Consider the following 16,411-nt stretch of genomic DNA (forward strand, 5'->3'; position numbering starts at 1 on the left):
CTGCTGCAGAGACAAGACCAACTTCTGCCACCACCTCTGGTCTTCCACTGAGCTCTACTCTGGAGATCACTTCCCCAGCTCTCACCACAACTACACCCACCACCAGCACCACATTGGAGACAGCTTCTACTGCCACAAGTCTGGCAACATCCACAGTTCAGTCCTCCACCACAAGGTCTGAAAGCACCACCATGGCAGTGCAGTCCACATCTCAGCCTGAGTCTACGCCTTCCGTCTCATCAGTTTGGATGCCAACATCTCCACTTGTGACAACCTCCACAATCCTGGCGACCACAGCAGAAAGCTCCAGCCTAAAGACTTCAGCCACTACACCAATCCATTCCAGTATTGCAGGAACATCCCCTGTGGACAATTTGCTCATTCCAGTGACAGAAGTAGGATCTGTGAACACAACGACCGTTGCACCAACCGCCTCCTCTGCTGCAGAGACAAGACCAACTTCTGCCACCACCTCTGGTCTTCCACTGAGCTCTACTCTGGAGATCACTTCCCCAGCTCTCACCACAACTACACCCACCACCAGCACCACGTTGGAGACAGCTTCTACTGCCACGAGTCTGGCAACATCCACAGTTGAGTCCTCCACCACAAGGTCTGAAAGCACCACCATGGCAGTGCAGTCCACATCTCAGCCTGAGTCTACGCCTTCCGTCTCATCAGTTCGGATGCCGACATCTCCACTTGTGACAACCTCCACAATCCTGGCGACCACAGCAGAAAGCTCCAGCCTAAAGACTTCAGCCACTACGCCAATGCTTTCCACTACTGCTGGAACACCTTCTGTTTCCCAGACCACCACTCAGGAAACAGAGGCCTCCTCCGCCACCACCACGACCGTTGCACCAACCGCCTCCTCTGCTGCAGAGACAAGACCAACTTCTGCCACCACCTCTGGTTTTCCACAGAGCTCTACTCTGGAGATCACTTCCCCAGCTCTCACCACAACTACACCCACCACCAGCACCACGTTGGAGACAGCTTCTACTGCCACGAGTCTGGCAACATCCACTCTTCAGTCCTACAGCACAAGTCCCGAAGGCACCACCATGGCAGTGCAGTCCACATCTCAGCCTGAGTCTACGCCTTCCGTCTCATCAGTTCGGATGCCGACATCTCCACTTGTGACAACCTCCACAATCCTGGCGACCACAGCAGAAAGCTCCAGCCTAAAGACTTCAGCCACTACACCAATCCATTCCAGTATTGCAGGAACATCCCCTGTGGACAATTTGCTCATTCCAGTGACAGAAGTAGGATCTGTGAACACAACGACCGTTGCACCAACCGCCTCCTCTGCTGCAGAGACAAGACCAACTTCTGCCACAACCTCTGGTCTTCCACTGAGCTCTACTCTGGAGATCACTTCCCCAGCTCTCACCACAACTACACCCACCACCAGCACCACGTTGGAGACAGCTTCTACTGCCACGAGTCTGGCAACATCCACAGTTGAGTCCTCCACCACAAGGTCTGAAAGCACCACCATGGCAGTGCAGTCCACATCTCAGCCTGAGTCTACGCCTTCCGTCTCATCAGTTCGGACGCCGACATCTCCACTTGTGACAACCTCCACAATCCGGGCGACCACAGCAGAAAGCTCCAGCCTAAAGACTTCAACCACTACGCCAATGCTTTCCACTACTGCTGGAACACCTTCTGTTTCCCAGACCACCACTCAGGAAACAGAGGCCTCCTCCGCCACCACCACGACCGTTGCACCAACCGCCTCCTCTGCTGCAGAGACAAGACCAACTTCTGCCACCACCTCTGGTCTTCCACTGAGCTCTACTCCGGAAATCACTTCCCCAGCTCTCACCACAACTACACCCACCACCAGCACCACGTTGGAGACAGCTTCTACTGCCACGAGTCTGGCAACATCCACAGTTCAGTCCTCCAGCACAAGTCCCGAAGGCACCACCATGGCAGTGCAGTCCACATCTCAGCCTGAGTCTACGCCTTCCGTCTCATCAGTTCGGTCACAGACATCTCCACTTGTGACAACCTCCACAATCCTGGCGACCACAGCAGAAAGCTCCAGCCTAAAGACTTCAGCCACTACGCCAATCCTGTCTAGTCCTGCTGGAACACCTTCTGTTTCCCAGACCACCACTCAGGAAACAGAGGCCTCCTCCGCCACCACCACGACCGTTGCACCAACCGCCTCCTCTGCTGCAGAGACAAGACCAACTTCTGCCACCACCTCTGGTCTTCCACTGAGCTCTACTCTGGAGATCACTTCCCCAGCTCTCACCACAACTACACCCACCACCAGCACCACGTTGGAGACAGCTTCTACTGCCACGAGTCTGGCAACATCCACTCTTCAGTCCTCCACCACAAGTCCCGAAGGCACCACCATGGCAGTGCAGTCCACATCTCAGCCTGAGTCTACGCCTTCCGTCTCATCAGTTCGGACGCCGACATCTCCACTTGTGACAACCTCCACAATCCTGGCGACCACAGCAGAAAGCTCCAGCCTAAAGACTTCAGCCACTACGCCAATGCTTTCCACTACTGCTGGAACACCTTCTGTTTCCCAGACCACCACTCAGGAAACAGAGGCCTCCTCCGCCACCACCACGACCGTTGCACCAACCGCCTCCTCTGCTGCAGAGACAAGACCAACTTCTGCCACCACCTCTGGTCTTCCACTGAGCTCTACTCCGGAAATCACTTCCCCAGCTCTCACCACAACTACACCCACCACCAGCACCACGTTGGAGACAGCTTCTACTGCCACGAGTCTGGCAACATCCACTCCTCAGTCCTCCGCCACAAGTCCCGAAGGCACCACCATGGCAGTGCAGGCAACATCTCAGCCTGAGTCTACGCCTTCCGTCTCTCCAGTTCGGCCACAGACATCTCCACTTGTGACAACCTCCACAATCCTGGCGACCACAGCAGAAAGCTCCAGCCTAAAGACTTCAGCCACTACACCTATCCTGTCTAGTCCTGCTGGAACACCTTCTGTTTCCCAGACCACCACTCAGGAAACAGAGGCCTCCTCCGCCACCACCACGACCGTTGCACCAACCGCCTCCTCTGCTGCAGAGACAAGACCAACTTCTGCCACCACCTCTGGTCTTCCACTGAGCTCTACTGTGGAGATCACTTCCCCAGCTCTCACCACAACTACACCCACCACCAGCACCACATTGGAGACAGCTTCTACTGCCACGAGTCTGGCAACATCCACAGTTCAGTCCTCCAGCACAAGTCCCGAAGGCACCACCATGGCAGTGCAGTCCACATCTCAGCCTGAGTCTACGCCTTCCGTCTCATCAGTTCGGACGCCGACATCTCCACTTGTGACAACCTCCACAATCCTGGCGACCACAGCAGAAAGCTCCAGCCTAAAGACTTCAGCCACTACGCCAATGGTTTCCACTACTGCTGGAACACCTTCTGTTTCCCAGACCACCACTCAGGAAACAGAGGCCTCCTCCGCCACCACCACGACCGTTGCACCAACCGCCTCCTCTGCTGCAGAGACAAGACCAACTTCTGCCACCACCTCCGGTCTTCCACTGAGCTCTACTCCGGAAATCACTTCCCCAGCTCTCACCACAACTACACCCACCACCAGCACCACGTTGGAGACAGCTTCTACTGCCACGAGTCTGGCAACATCCACAGTTCAGTCCTCCAGCACAAGTCCCGAAGGCACCACCATGGCAGTGCAGTCCACATCTCAGCCTGAGTCTACGCCTTCCGTCTCATCAATTCGGACAGCGACATCTCCACTTGTGACAACCTCCACAATCCTGGCGACCACAGCAGAAAGCTCCAGCCTAAAGACTTCAGCCACTACACCAATCCATTCCAGTATTGCAGGAACATCCCCTGTGGACAATTTGCTCATTCCAGTGACAGAAGTAGGATCTGTGAACACAACGACCCCTGCAACAACCGCCTCCTCTGCTGCAGAGACAAGACCAACTTCTGCCACCACCTCTGGTCTTCCACTGAGCTCTGCTCTGGAGATCACTTCCCCAGCTCTCACCACAACTACACCCACCACCAGCACCACGTTGGAGACAGCTTCTACTGCGTCCAGTCTTGCAACATCCACAGTTCAGTCCTCCACCACAAGGTCTGAAAGCACCACCATGGCAGTGCAGTCCACATCTCAGCCTGAGTCTACGCCTTCCGTCTCATCAGTTCGGATGCCGACATCTCCACTTGTGACAACCTCCACAATCCTGGCGACCACAGCAGAAAGCTCCAGCCTAAAGACTTCAGCCACTACGCCAATGGTTTCCACTACTGCTGGAACACCTTCTGTTTCCCAGACCACCACTCAGGAAACAGAGGCCTCCTCCGCCACCACCACGACCGTTGCACCAACCGCCTCCTCTGCTGCAGAGACAAGACCAACTTCTGCCACCACCTCTAATCTTCCACTGAGCTCTACTCCGGTAATCACTTCCCCAGCTCTCACCACAACTACACCCACCACCACGTTGGAGACAGCTTCTACTGCCACGAGTCTGGCAACATCCACTCTTCAGTCCTCCAGCACAAGTCCCGAAGGCACCACCATGGCAGTGCAGTCCACATCTCAGCCTGAGTCTACGCCTTCCGTCTCATCAGTTCGGACGCCGACATCTCCACTTGTGACAACCTCCACAATCCTGGCGACCACAGCAGAAAGCTCCAGCCTAAAGACTTCAGCCACTACACCTATCCTGTCTAGTCCTGCTGGAACACCTTCTGTTTCCCAGACCACCACTCAGGAACCAGAGGCCTCCTCCGCCACCACCACGACCGTTGCACCAACCGCCTCCTCTGCTGCAGAGACAAGACCAACTTCTGCCACCACCTCTGGTCTTCCACTGAGCTCTACTCCGGAAATCACTTCCCCAGCTCTCACCACAACTACACCCACCACCAGCACCACGTTGAAGACAGCTTCTACTGCCACGAGTCTGGCAACATCCACAGTTCAGTCCTCCACCACAAGGTCTGAAAGCACCACCATGGCAGTGCAGTCCACATCTCAGCCTGAGTCTACGCCTTCCGTCTCATCAGTTCGGATGCCGACATCTCCACTTGTGACAACCTCCACAATCCTGGCGACCACAGCAGAAAGCTCCAGCCTAAAGACTTCAGCCACTACGCCAATCCTGTCTAGTCCTGCTGGAACACCTTCTGTTTCCCAGACCACCACTCAGGAAACAGAGGCCTCCTCCGCCACCACCATGACCGTTGCACCAACCGCCTCCTCTGCTGCAGAGACAAGACCAACTTCTGCCACCACCTCTGGTCTTCCACTGAGCTCTACTCCGGTAATCACTTCCCCAGCTCTCACCACAACTACACCCACCACCAGCACCACGTTGGAGACAGCTTCTACTGCCACGAGTCTGGCAACATCCACTCTTCAGTCCTCCACCACAAGTCCCGAAGGCACCACCATGGCAGTGCAGTCAACATCTCAGCCTGAGTCTACGCCTTCCGTCTCATCAGTTCGGACGCCGACATCTCCACTTGTGACAACCTCCACAATCCTGGCGACCACAGCAGAAAGCTCCAGCCTAAAGACTTCAGCCACTACACCAATCCATTCCAGTATTGCAGGAACATCCCCTGTGGACAATTTGCTCATTCCAGTGACAGAAGTAGGATCTGTGAACACAACGACCCCTGCAACAACCGCCTCCTCTGCTGCAGAGACAAGACCAACTTCTGCCACCACCTCTGGTCTTCCACTGAGCTCTACTGTGGAGATCACTTCCCCAGCTCTCACCACAACTACACCCACCACCAGCACCACGTTGGAGACAGCTTCTACTGCCACGAGTCTGGCAACATCCACTCTTCAGTCCTCCAGCACAAGTCCCGAAGGCACCACCATGGCAGTGCAGTCCACATCTCAGCCTGAGTCTACGCCTTCCGTCTCTCAAGTTCTGTCACAGACATCTCCACTTGTGACAACCTCCACAATCCTGGCGACCACAGCAGAAAGCTCCAGCCTAAAGACTTCAGCCACTACACCTATCCTGTCTAGTCCTGCTGGAACACCTTCTGTTTCCCAGACCACTACTCAGGAAACAGAGGCCTCCTCCGCCACCACCACGACCGTTGCACCAACCGCCTCCTCTGCTGCAGAGACAAGTCCAACTTCTGCCACCACCTCTGGTCTTCCACTGAGCTCTACTGTGGAGATCACTTCCCCAGCTCTCACCACAACTACACCCACCACCAGCACCACGTTGGAGACAGCTTCTACTGCGTCCAGTCTTGCAACATCCACTCTTCAGTCCTCCGGCACAAGTCCCGAAGGCACCACCATGGCAGTGCAGTCCACATCTCAGCCTGAGTCTACGCCTTCCGTCTCATCAGTTCGGATGCCAACATCTCCACTTGTGACAACCTCCACAATCCTGGCGACCACAGCAGAAAGCTCCAGCCTAAAGACTTCAGCCACTACGCCAATCCTGTCTAGTCCTGCTGGAACACCTTCTGTTTCCCAGACCACCACTCAGGAAACAGAGGCCTCCTCCGCCACCACCACAACCGTTGCACCAACCGCCTCCTCTGCTGCAGAGACAAGACCAACTTCTGCCACCACCTCTGGTCTTCCACTGAGCTCTACTCCGGTAATCACTTCCCCAGCTCTCACCACAACTACACCCACCACCAGCACGACGTTGGAGACAGCTTCTACTGCGTCCAGTCTTGCAACATCCACAGTTCAGTCCTCCACCACAAGGTCTGAAAGCACCACCATGGCAGTGCAGTCCACATCTCAGCCTGAGTCTACGCCTTCCGTCTCATCAGTTCGGATGCCGACATCTCCACTTGTGACAACCTCCACAATCCTGGCGACCACAGCAGAAAGCTCCAGCCTAAAGACTTCAGCCACTACGCCAATCCTGTCTAGTCCTGCTGGAACACCTTCTGTTTCCCAGACCACCACTCAGGAAACAGAGGCCTCCTCCGCCACCACCACGACCGTTGCATCAACCGCCTCCTCTGCTGCAGAGACAAGACCAACTTCTGCCACCACCTCTGGTCTTCCACTGAGCTCTACTCCGGAAATCACTTCCCCAGCTCTCACCACAACTACACCCACCACCAGCACCACGTTGAAGACAGCTTCTACTGCCACGAGTCTGGCAACATCCACAGTTCAGTCCTCCACCACAAGGTCTGAAAGCACCACCATGGCAGTGCAGTCCACATCTCAGCCTGAGTCTACGCCTTCCGTCTCATCAGTTCGGATGCCGACATCTCCACTTGTGACAACCTCCACAATCCTGGCGACCACAGCAGAAAGCTCCAGCCTAAAGACTTCAGCCACTACGCCAATCCTGTCTAGTCCTGCTGGAACACCTTCTGTTTCCCAGACCACCACTCAGGAAACAGAGGCCTCCTCCGCCACCACCATGACCGTTGCACCAACCGCCTCCTCTGCTGCAGAGACAAGACCAACTTCTGCCACCACCTCTGGTCTTCCACTGAGCTCTACTCCGGTAATCACTTCCCCAGCTCTCACCACAACTACACCCACCACCAGCACCACGTTGGAGACAGCTTCTACTGCCACGAGTCTGGCAACATCCACTCTTCAGTCCTCCACCACAAGTCCCGAAGGCACCACCATGGCAGTGCAGTCAACATCTCAGCCTGAGTCTACGCCTTCCGTCTCATCAGTTCGGACGCCGACATCTCCACTTGTGACAACCTCCACAATCCTGGCGACCACAGCAGAAAGCTCCAGCCTAAAGACTTCAGCCACTACACCAATCCATTCCAGTATTGCAGGAACATCCCCTGTGGACAATTTGCTCATTCCAGTGACAGAAGTAGGATCTGTGAACACAACGACCCCTGCAACAACCGCCTCCTCTGCTGCAGAGACAAGACCAACTTCTGCCACCACCTCTGGTCTTCCACTGAGCTCTACTGTGGAGATCACTTCCCCAGCTCTCACCACAACTACACCCACCACCAGCACCACGTTGGAGACAGCTTCTACTGCCACGAGTCTGGCAACATCCACTCTTCAGTCCTCCAGCACAAGTCCCGAAGGCACCACCATGGCAGTGCAGTCCACATCTCAGCCTGAGTCTACGCCTTCCGTCTCATCAGTTTGGACGCCGACATCTCCACTTGTGACAACCTCCACAATCCTGGCAACCACAGCAGAAAGCTCCAGCCTAAAGACTTCAGCCACTACGCCAATGGTTTCCACTACTGCTGGAACACCTTCTGTTTCCCAGACCACCACTCAGGAAACAGAGGCCTCCTCCGCCACCACCACGACCGTTGCACCAACCGCCTCCTCTGCTGCAGAGACAAGACCAACTTCTGCCACCACCTCTGGTTTTCCACAGAGCTCTACTCTGGAGATCACTTCCCCAGCTCTCACCACAACTACACCCACCACCAGCACCACGTTGGAGACAGCTTCTACTGCCACGAGTCTGGCAACATCCACTCTTCAGTCCTCCGCCACAAGTCCCGAAGGCACCACCATGGCAGTGCAGTCCACATCTCAGCCTGAGTCTACGCCTTCCGTCTCTCAAGTTCTGTCACAGACATCTCCACTTGTGACAACCTCCACAATCCTGGCGACCACAGCAGAAAGCTCCAGCCTAAAGACTTCAGCCACTACACCTATCCTGTCTAGTCCTGCTGGAACACCTTCTGTTTCCCAGACCACTACTCAGGAAACAGAGGCCTCCTCCGCCACCACCACGACCGTTGCACCAACCGCCTCCTCTGCTGCAGAGACAAGTCCAACTTCTGCCACCACCTCTGGTCTTCCACTGAGCTCTACTGTGGAGATCACTTCCCCAGCTCTCACCACAACTACACCCACCACCAGCACCACGTTGGAGACAGCTTCTACTGCGTCCAGTCTTGCAACATCCACTCTTCAGTCCTCCACCACAAGTCCCGAAGGCACCACCATGGCAGTGCAGTCCACATCTCAGCCTGAGTCTACGCCTTCCGTCTCATCAGTTCGGATGCCAACATCTCCACTTGTGACAACCTCCACAATCCTGGCGACCACAGCAGAAAGCTCCAGCCTAAAGACTTCAGCCACTACGCCAATCCTGTCTAGTCCTGCTGGAACACCTTCTGTTTCCCAGACCACCACTCAGGAAACAGAGGCCTCCTCCGCCACCACCACAACCGTTGCACCAACCGCCTCCTCTGCTGCAGAGACAAGACCAACTTCTGCCACCACCTCTGGTCTTCCACTGAGCTCTACTCCGGTAATCACTTCCCCAGCTCTCACCACAACTACACCCACCACCAGCACGACGTTGGAGACAGCTTCTACTGCGTCCAGTCTTGCAACATCCACAGTTCAGTCCTCCACCACAAGGTCTGAAAGCACCACCATGGCAGTGCAGTCCACATCTCAGCCTGAGTCTACGCCTTCCGTCTCATCAGTTCGGATGCCGACATCTCCACTTGTGACAACCTCCACAATCCTGGCGACCACAGCAGAAAGCTCCAGCCTAAAGACTTCAGCCACTACGCCAATCCTGTCTAGTCCTGCTGGAACACCTTCTGTTTCCCAGACCACCACTCAGGAAACAGAGGCCTCCTCCGCCACCACCACGACCGTTGCATCAACCGCCTCCTCTGCTGCAGAGACAAGACCAACTTCTGCCACCACCTCTGGTCTTCCACTGAGCTCTACTCCGGAAATCACTTCCCCAGCTCTCACCACAACTACACCCACCACCAGCACCACGTTGGAGACAGCTTCTACTGCCACGAGTCTGGCAACATCCACTCTTCAGTCCTCCACCACAGGGTCTGAAAGCACCACCATGGCAGTGCAGTCCACATCTCAGCCTGAGTCTACGCCTTCCGTCTCATCAGTTCGGACGCCGACACCTCCACTTGTGACAACCTCCACAATCCTGGCGACCACAGCAGAAAGCTCCAGCCTAAAGACTTCAGCCACTACGCCAATGCTTTCCACTACTGCAGGAACACCTTCTGTTTCCCAGACCACCACTCAGGAAACAGAGGCCTCCTCCGCCACCACCACGACCGTTGCACCAACCGCCTCCTCTGCTGCAGAGACAAGACCAACTTCTGCCACCACCTCTGGTCTTCCACTGAGCTCTACTCCGGTAATCACTTCCCCAGCTCTCACCACAACTACACCCACCACCAGCACCACGTTGGAGACAGCTTCTACTGCCACGAGTCTGGCAACATCCACTCTTCAGTCCTCCACCACAAGTCCCGAAGGCACCACCATGGCAGTGCAGTCAACATCTCAGCCTGAGTCTACGCCTTCCGTCTCATCAGTTCGGTCACAGACATCTCCACTTGTGACAACCTCCACAATCCTGGCGACCACAGCAGAAAGCTCCAGCCTAAAGACTTCAGCCACTACGCCAATCCTGTCTAGTCCTGCTGGAACACCTTCTGTTTCCCAGACCACCACTCAGGAAACAGAGGCCTCCTCCGCCACCACCACGACCGTTGCACCAACCGCCTCCTCTGCTGCAGAGACAAGACCAACTTCTGCCACCACCTCTGGTCTTCCACTGAGCTCTACTCCGGAAATCACTTCCCCAGCTCTCACCACAACTACACCCACCACCAGCACCACGTTGGAGACAGCTTCTACTGCCACGAGTCTGGCAACATCCACTCTTCAGTCCTCCACCACAAGTCCCGAAGGCACCACCATGGCAGTGCAGTCAACATCTCAGCCTGAGTCTACGCCTTCCGTCTCTCCAGTTCGGTCACAGACATCTCCACTTGTGACAACCTCCACAATCCTGGCGACCACAGCAGAAAGCTCCAGCCTAAAGACTTCAGCCACTACACCTATCCTGTCTAGTCCTGCTGGAACACCTTCTGTTTCCCAGACCACCACTCAGGAAACAGAGGCCTCCTCCGCCACCACCACGACCGTTGCACCAACCGCCTCCTCTGCTGCAGAGACAAGACCAACTTCTGCCACCACCTCTGGTCTTCCACTGAGCTCTACTCCGGTAATCACTTCCCCAGCTCTCACCACAACTACACCCACCACCAGCACCACGTTGGAGACAGCTTCTACTGCCACGAGTCTGGCAACATCCACAGTTCAGTCCTCCAGCACAAGTCCCGAAGGCACCACCATGGCAGTGCAGTCCACATCTCAGCCTGAGTCTACGCCTTCCGTCTCATCAATTCGGACAGCGACATCTCCACTTGTGACAACCTCCACAATCCTGGCGACCACAGCAGAAAGCTCCAGCCTAAAGACTTCAGCCACTACACCAATCCATTCCAGTATTGCAGGAACATCCCCTGTGGACAATTTGCTCATTCCAGTGACAGAAGTAGGATCTGTGAACACAACGACCCCTGCAACAACCGCCTCCTCTGCTGCAGAGACAAGACCAACTTCTGCCACCACCTCTGGTCTTCCACTGAGCTCTGCTCTGGAGATCACTTCCCCAGCTCTCACCACAACTACACCCACCACCAGCACCACGTTGGAGACAGCTTCTACTGCGTCCAGTCTTGCAACATCCACAGTTCAGTCCTCCACCACAAGGTCTGAAAGCACCACCATGGCAGTGCAGTCCACATCTCAGCCTGAGTCTACGCCTTCCGTCTCATCAGTTCGGATGCCGACATCTCCACTTGTGACAACCTCCACAATCCTGGCGACCACAGCAGAAAGCTCCAGCCTAAAGACTTCAGCCACTACGCCAATGGTTTCCACTACTGCTGGAACACCTTCTGTTTCCCAGACCACCACTCAGGAAACAGAGGCCTCCTCCGCCACCACCACGACCGTTGCACCAACCGCCTCCTCTGCTGCAGAGACAAGACCAACTTCTGCCACCACCTCTGGTCTTCCACTGAGCTCTACTCCGGTAATCACTTCCCCAGCTCTCACCACAACTACACCCACCACCACGTTGGAGACAGCTTCTACTGCCACGAGTCTGGCAACATCCACTCTTCAGTCCTCCACCACAAGTCCCGAAGGCACCACCATGGCAGTGCAGTCAACATCTCAGCCTGAGTCTACGCCTTCCGTCTCTCCAGTTCGGTCACAGACATCTCCACTTGTGACAACCTCCACAATCCTGGCGACCACAGCAGAAAGCTCCAGCCTAAAGACTTCAGCCACTACACCTATCCTGTCTAGTCCTGCTGGAACACCTTCTGTTTCCCAGACCACCACTCAGGAAACAGAGGCCTCCTCCGCCACCACCACGACCGTTGCACCAACCGCCTCCTCTGCTGCAGAGACAAGACCAACTTCTGCCACCACCTCTGGTCTTCCACTGAGCTCTACTCCGGTAATCACTTCCCCAGCTCTCACCACAACTACACCCACCACCAGCACCACGTTGGAGACAGCTTCTACTGCCACGAGTCTGGCAACATCCACTCTTCAGTCCTCCAGCACAAGTCCCGAAGGCACCACCATGGCAGTGCAGTCCACATCTCAGCCTGAGTCTACGCCTTCCGTCTCATCAGTTCGGACGCCGACATCTCCACTTGTGACAACCTCCACAATCCTGGCGACCACAGCAGAAAGCTCCAGCCTAAAGACTTCAGCCACTACGCCAATGGTTTCCACTACTGCAGGAACACCTTCTGTTTCCCAGACCACCACTCAGGAAACAGAGGCCTCCTCCGCCACCACCACGACCGTTGCACCAACCGCCTCCTCTGCTGCAGAGACAAGACCAACTTCTGCCACCACCTCTGGTCTTCCACTGAGCTCTACTCCGGTAATCACTTCCCCAGCTCTCACCACAACTACACCCACCACCAGCACCACGTTGGAGACAGCTTCTACTGCCACGAGTCTGGCAACATCCACTCTTCAGTCCTCCACCACAAGTCCCGAAGGCACCACCATGGCAGTGCAGTCCACATCTCAGCCTGAGTCTACGCCTTCCGTCTCATCAGTTCAGACGCCGACATCTCCACTTGTGACAACCTCCACAATCCTGGCGACCACAGCAGAAAGCTCCAGCCTAAAGACTTCAGCCACTACGCCAATCCTGTCTAGTCCTGCTGGAACACCTTCTGTTTCCCAGACCACCACTCAGGAAACAGAGGCCTCCTCCGCCACCACCACGACCGTTGCACCAACCGCCTCCTCTGCTGCAGAGACAAGACCAACTTCTGCCACCACCTCTGGTCTTCCACTGAGCTCTACTCTGGAGATCACTTCCCCAGCTCTCACCACAACTACACCCACCACCAGCAACACGTTGGAGACAGCTTCTACTGCGTCCAGTCTTGCAACATCCACAGTTCAGTCCTCCACCACAAGGTCTGAAAGCACCACCATGGCAGTGCAGTCCACATCTCAGCCTGAGTCTACGCCTTCCGTCTCATCAGTTCGGATGCCGACATCTCCACTTGTGACAACCTCCACAATCCTGGCGACCACAGCAGAAAGCTCCAGCCTAAAGACTTCAGCCACTACGCCAATCCTGTCTAGTCCTGCTGGAACACCTTCTGTTTCCCAGACCACCACTCAGGAAACAGAGGCCTCCTCCGCCACCACCACGACCGTTGCATCAACCGCCTCCTCTGCTGCAGAGACAAGACCAACTTCTGCCACCACCTCTGGTCTTCCACTGAGCTCTACTCCGGAAATCACTTCCCCAGCTCTCACCACAACTACACCCACCACCAGCACCACGTTGGAGACAGCTTCTACTGCCACGAGTCTGGCAACATCCACTCTTCAGTCCTCCACCACAGGGTCTGAAAGCACCACCATGGCAGTGCAGTCAACATCTCAGCCTGAGTCTACGCCTTCCGTCTCATCAGTTCGGACGCCGACATCTCCACTTGTGACAACCTCCACAATCCTGGCGACCACAGCAGAAAGCTCCAGCCTAAAGACTTCAGCCACTACGCCAATGCTTTCCACTACTGCAGGAACACCTTCTGTTTCCCAGACCACCACTCAGGAAACAGAGGCCTCCTCCGCCACCACCACGACCGTTGCACCAACCGCCTCCTCTGCTGCAGAGACAAGACCAACTTCTTCCACCACCTCTGGTTTTCCACAGAGCTCTACTCTGGAGATCACTTCCCCAGCTCTCACCACAACTACACCCACCACCAGCACAACGTTGGAGACAGCTTCTACTGCCACGAGTCTAGCAACATCCACTCTTCAGTCCTCCAGCACAAGTCCCGAAGGCACCACCATGGCAGTGCAGTCCACATCTCAGCCTGAGTCTACGCCTTCCGTCTCATCAGTTCGGACGCCGACATCTCCACTTGTGACAACCTCCACAATCCTGGCGACCACAGCAGAAAGCTCCAGCCTAAAGACTTCAGCCACTACGCCAATCCTGTCTAGTCCTGCTGGAACACCTTCTGTTTCCCAGACCACCACTCAGGAAACAGAGGCCTCCTCCGCCACCACCACGACCGTTGCACCAACCGCCTCCTCTGCTGCAGAGACAAGACCAACTTCTGCCACCACCTCTGGTCTTCCACTGAGCTCTACTCCGGAAATCACTTCCCCAGCTCTCACCACAACTACACCCACCACCAGCACCACGTTGGAGACAGCTTCTACTGCCACGAGTCTGGCAACATCCACTGCTCAGTCCTCCGCCACAAGTCCCGAAGGCACCACCATGGCAGTGCAGTCAACATCTCAGCCTGAGTCTACGCCTTCCGTCTCTCCAGTTCGGTCACAGACATCTCCACTTGTGACAACCTCCACAATCCTGGCGACCACAGCAGAAAGCTCCAGCCTAAAGACTTCAGCCACTACACCTATCCTGTCTAGTCCTGCTGGAACACCTTCTGTTTCCCAGACCACCACTCAGGAAACAGAGGCCTCCTCCGCCACCACCACGACCGTTGCACCAACCGCCTCCTCTGCTGCAGAGACAAGACCAACTTCTGCCACCACCTCTGGTCTTCCACTGAGCTCTACTCCGGTAATCACTTCCCCAGCTCTCACCACAACTACACCCACCACCAGCACCACGTTGGAGACAGCTTCTACTGCCACGAGTCTGGCAACATCCACAGTTCAGTCCTCCAGCACAAGTCCCGAAGGCACCACCATGGCAGTGCAGTCCACATCTCAGCCTGAGTCTACGCCTTCCGTCTCATCAGTTCGGACGCCGACATCTCCACTTGTGACAACCTCCACAATCCTGGCGACCACAGCAGAAAGCTCCAGCCTAAAGACTTCAGCCACTACGCCAATCCTGTCTAGTCCTGCTGGAACACCTTCTGTTTCCCAGACCACCACTCAGGAAACAGAGGCCTCCTCCACCACCACCACGACCGTTGCATCAACCGCCTCCTCTGCTGCAGAGACAAGACCAACTTCTGCCACCACCTCTGGTCTTCCACTGAGCTCTACTCCGGAAATCACTTCCCCAGCTCTCACCACAACTACACCCACCACCAGCACCACGTTGGAGACAGCTTCTACTGCCACGAGTCTGGCAACATCCACTCTTCAGTCCTCCACCACAGGGTCTGAAAGCACCACCATGGCAGTGCAGTCCACATCTCAGCCTGAGTCTACGCCTTCCGTCTCATCAGTTCGGACGCCGACATCTCCACTTGTGACAACCTCCACAATCCTGGCGACCACAGCAGAAAGCTCCAGCCTAAAGACTTCAGCCACTACGCCAATGCTTTCCACTACTGCAGGAACATCTTCTGTTTCCCAGACCACCACTCAGGAAACAGAGGCCTCCTCCGCCACCACCACGACCGTTGCACCAACCGCCTCCTCTGCTGCAGAGACAAGACCAACTTCTTCCACCACCTCTGGTTTTCCACAGAGCTCTACTCTGGAGATCACTTCCCCAGCTCTCACCACAACTACACCCACCACCAGCACAACGTTGGAGACAGCTTCTACTGCCACGAGTCTAGCAACATCCACTCTTCAGTCCTCCAGCACAAGTCCCGAAGGCACCACCATGGCAGTGCAGTCCACATCTCAGCCTGAGTCTACGCCTTCCGTCTCATCAGTTCGGACGCCGACATCTCCACTTGTGACAACCTCCACAATCCTGGCGACCACAGCAGAAAGCTCCAGCCTAAAGACTTCAGCCACTACGCCAATCCTGTCTAGTCCTGCTGGAACACCTTCTGTTTCCCAGACCACCACTCAGGAAACAGAGGCCTCCTCCGCCACCACCACGACCGTTGCACCAACCGCCTCCTCTGCTGCAGAGACAAGACCAACTTCTGCCACCACCTCTGGTCTTCCACTGAGCTCTACTCCGGAAATCACTTCCCCAGCTCTCACCACAACTACACCCACCACCAGCACCACGTTGGAGACAGCTTCTACTGCCACGAGTCTGGCAACATCCACTCCTCAGTCCTCCGCCACAAGTCCCGAAGGCACCACCATGGCAGTGCAGTCAACATCTCAGCC

Source organism: Zosterops lateralis (assembly GCF_965231275.1).
Source record: "Zosterops lateralis genome assembly, chromosome: 29".
Classification (NCBI taxonomy): Eukaryota; Metazoa; Chordata; class Aves; order Passeriformes; family Zosteropidae; genus Zosterops; species Zosterops lateralis.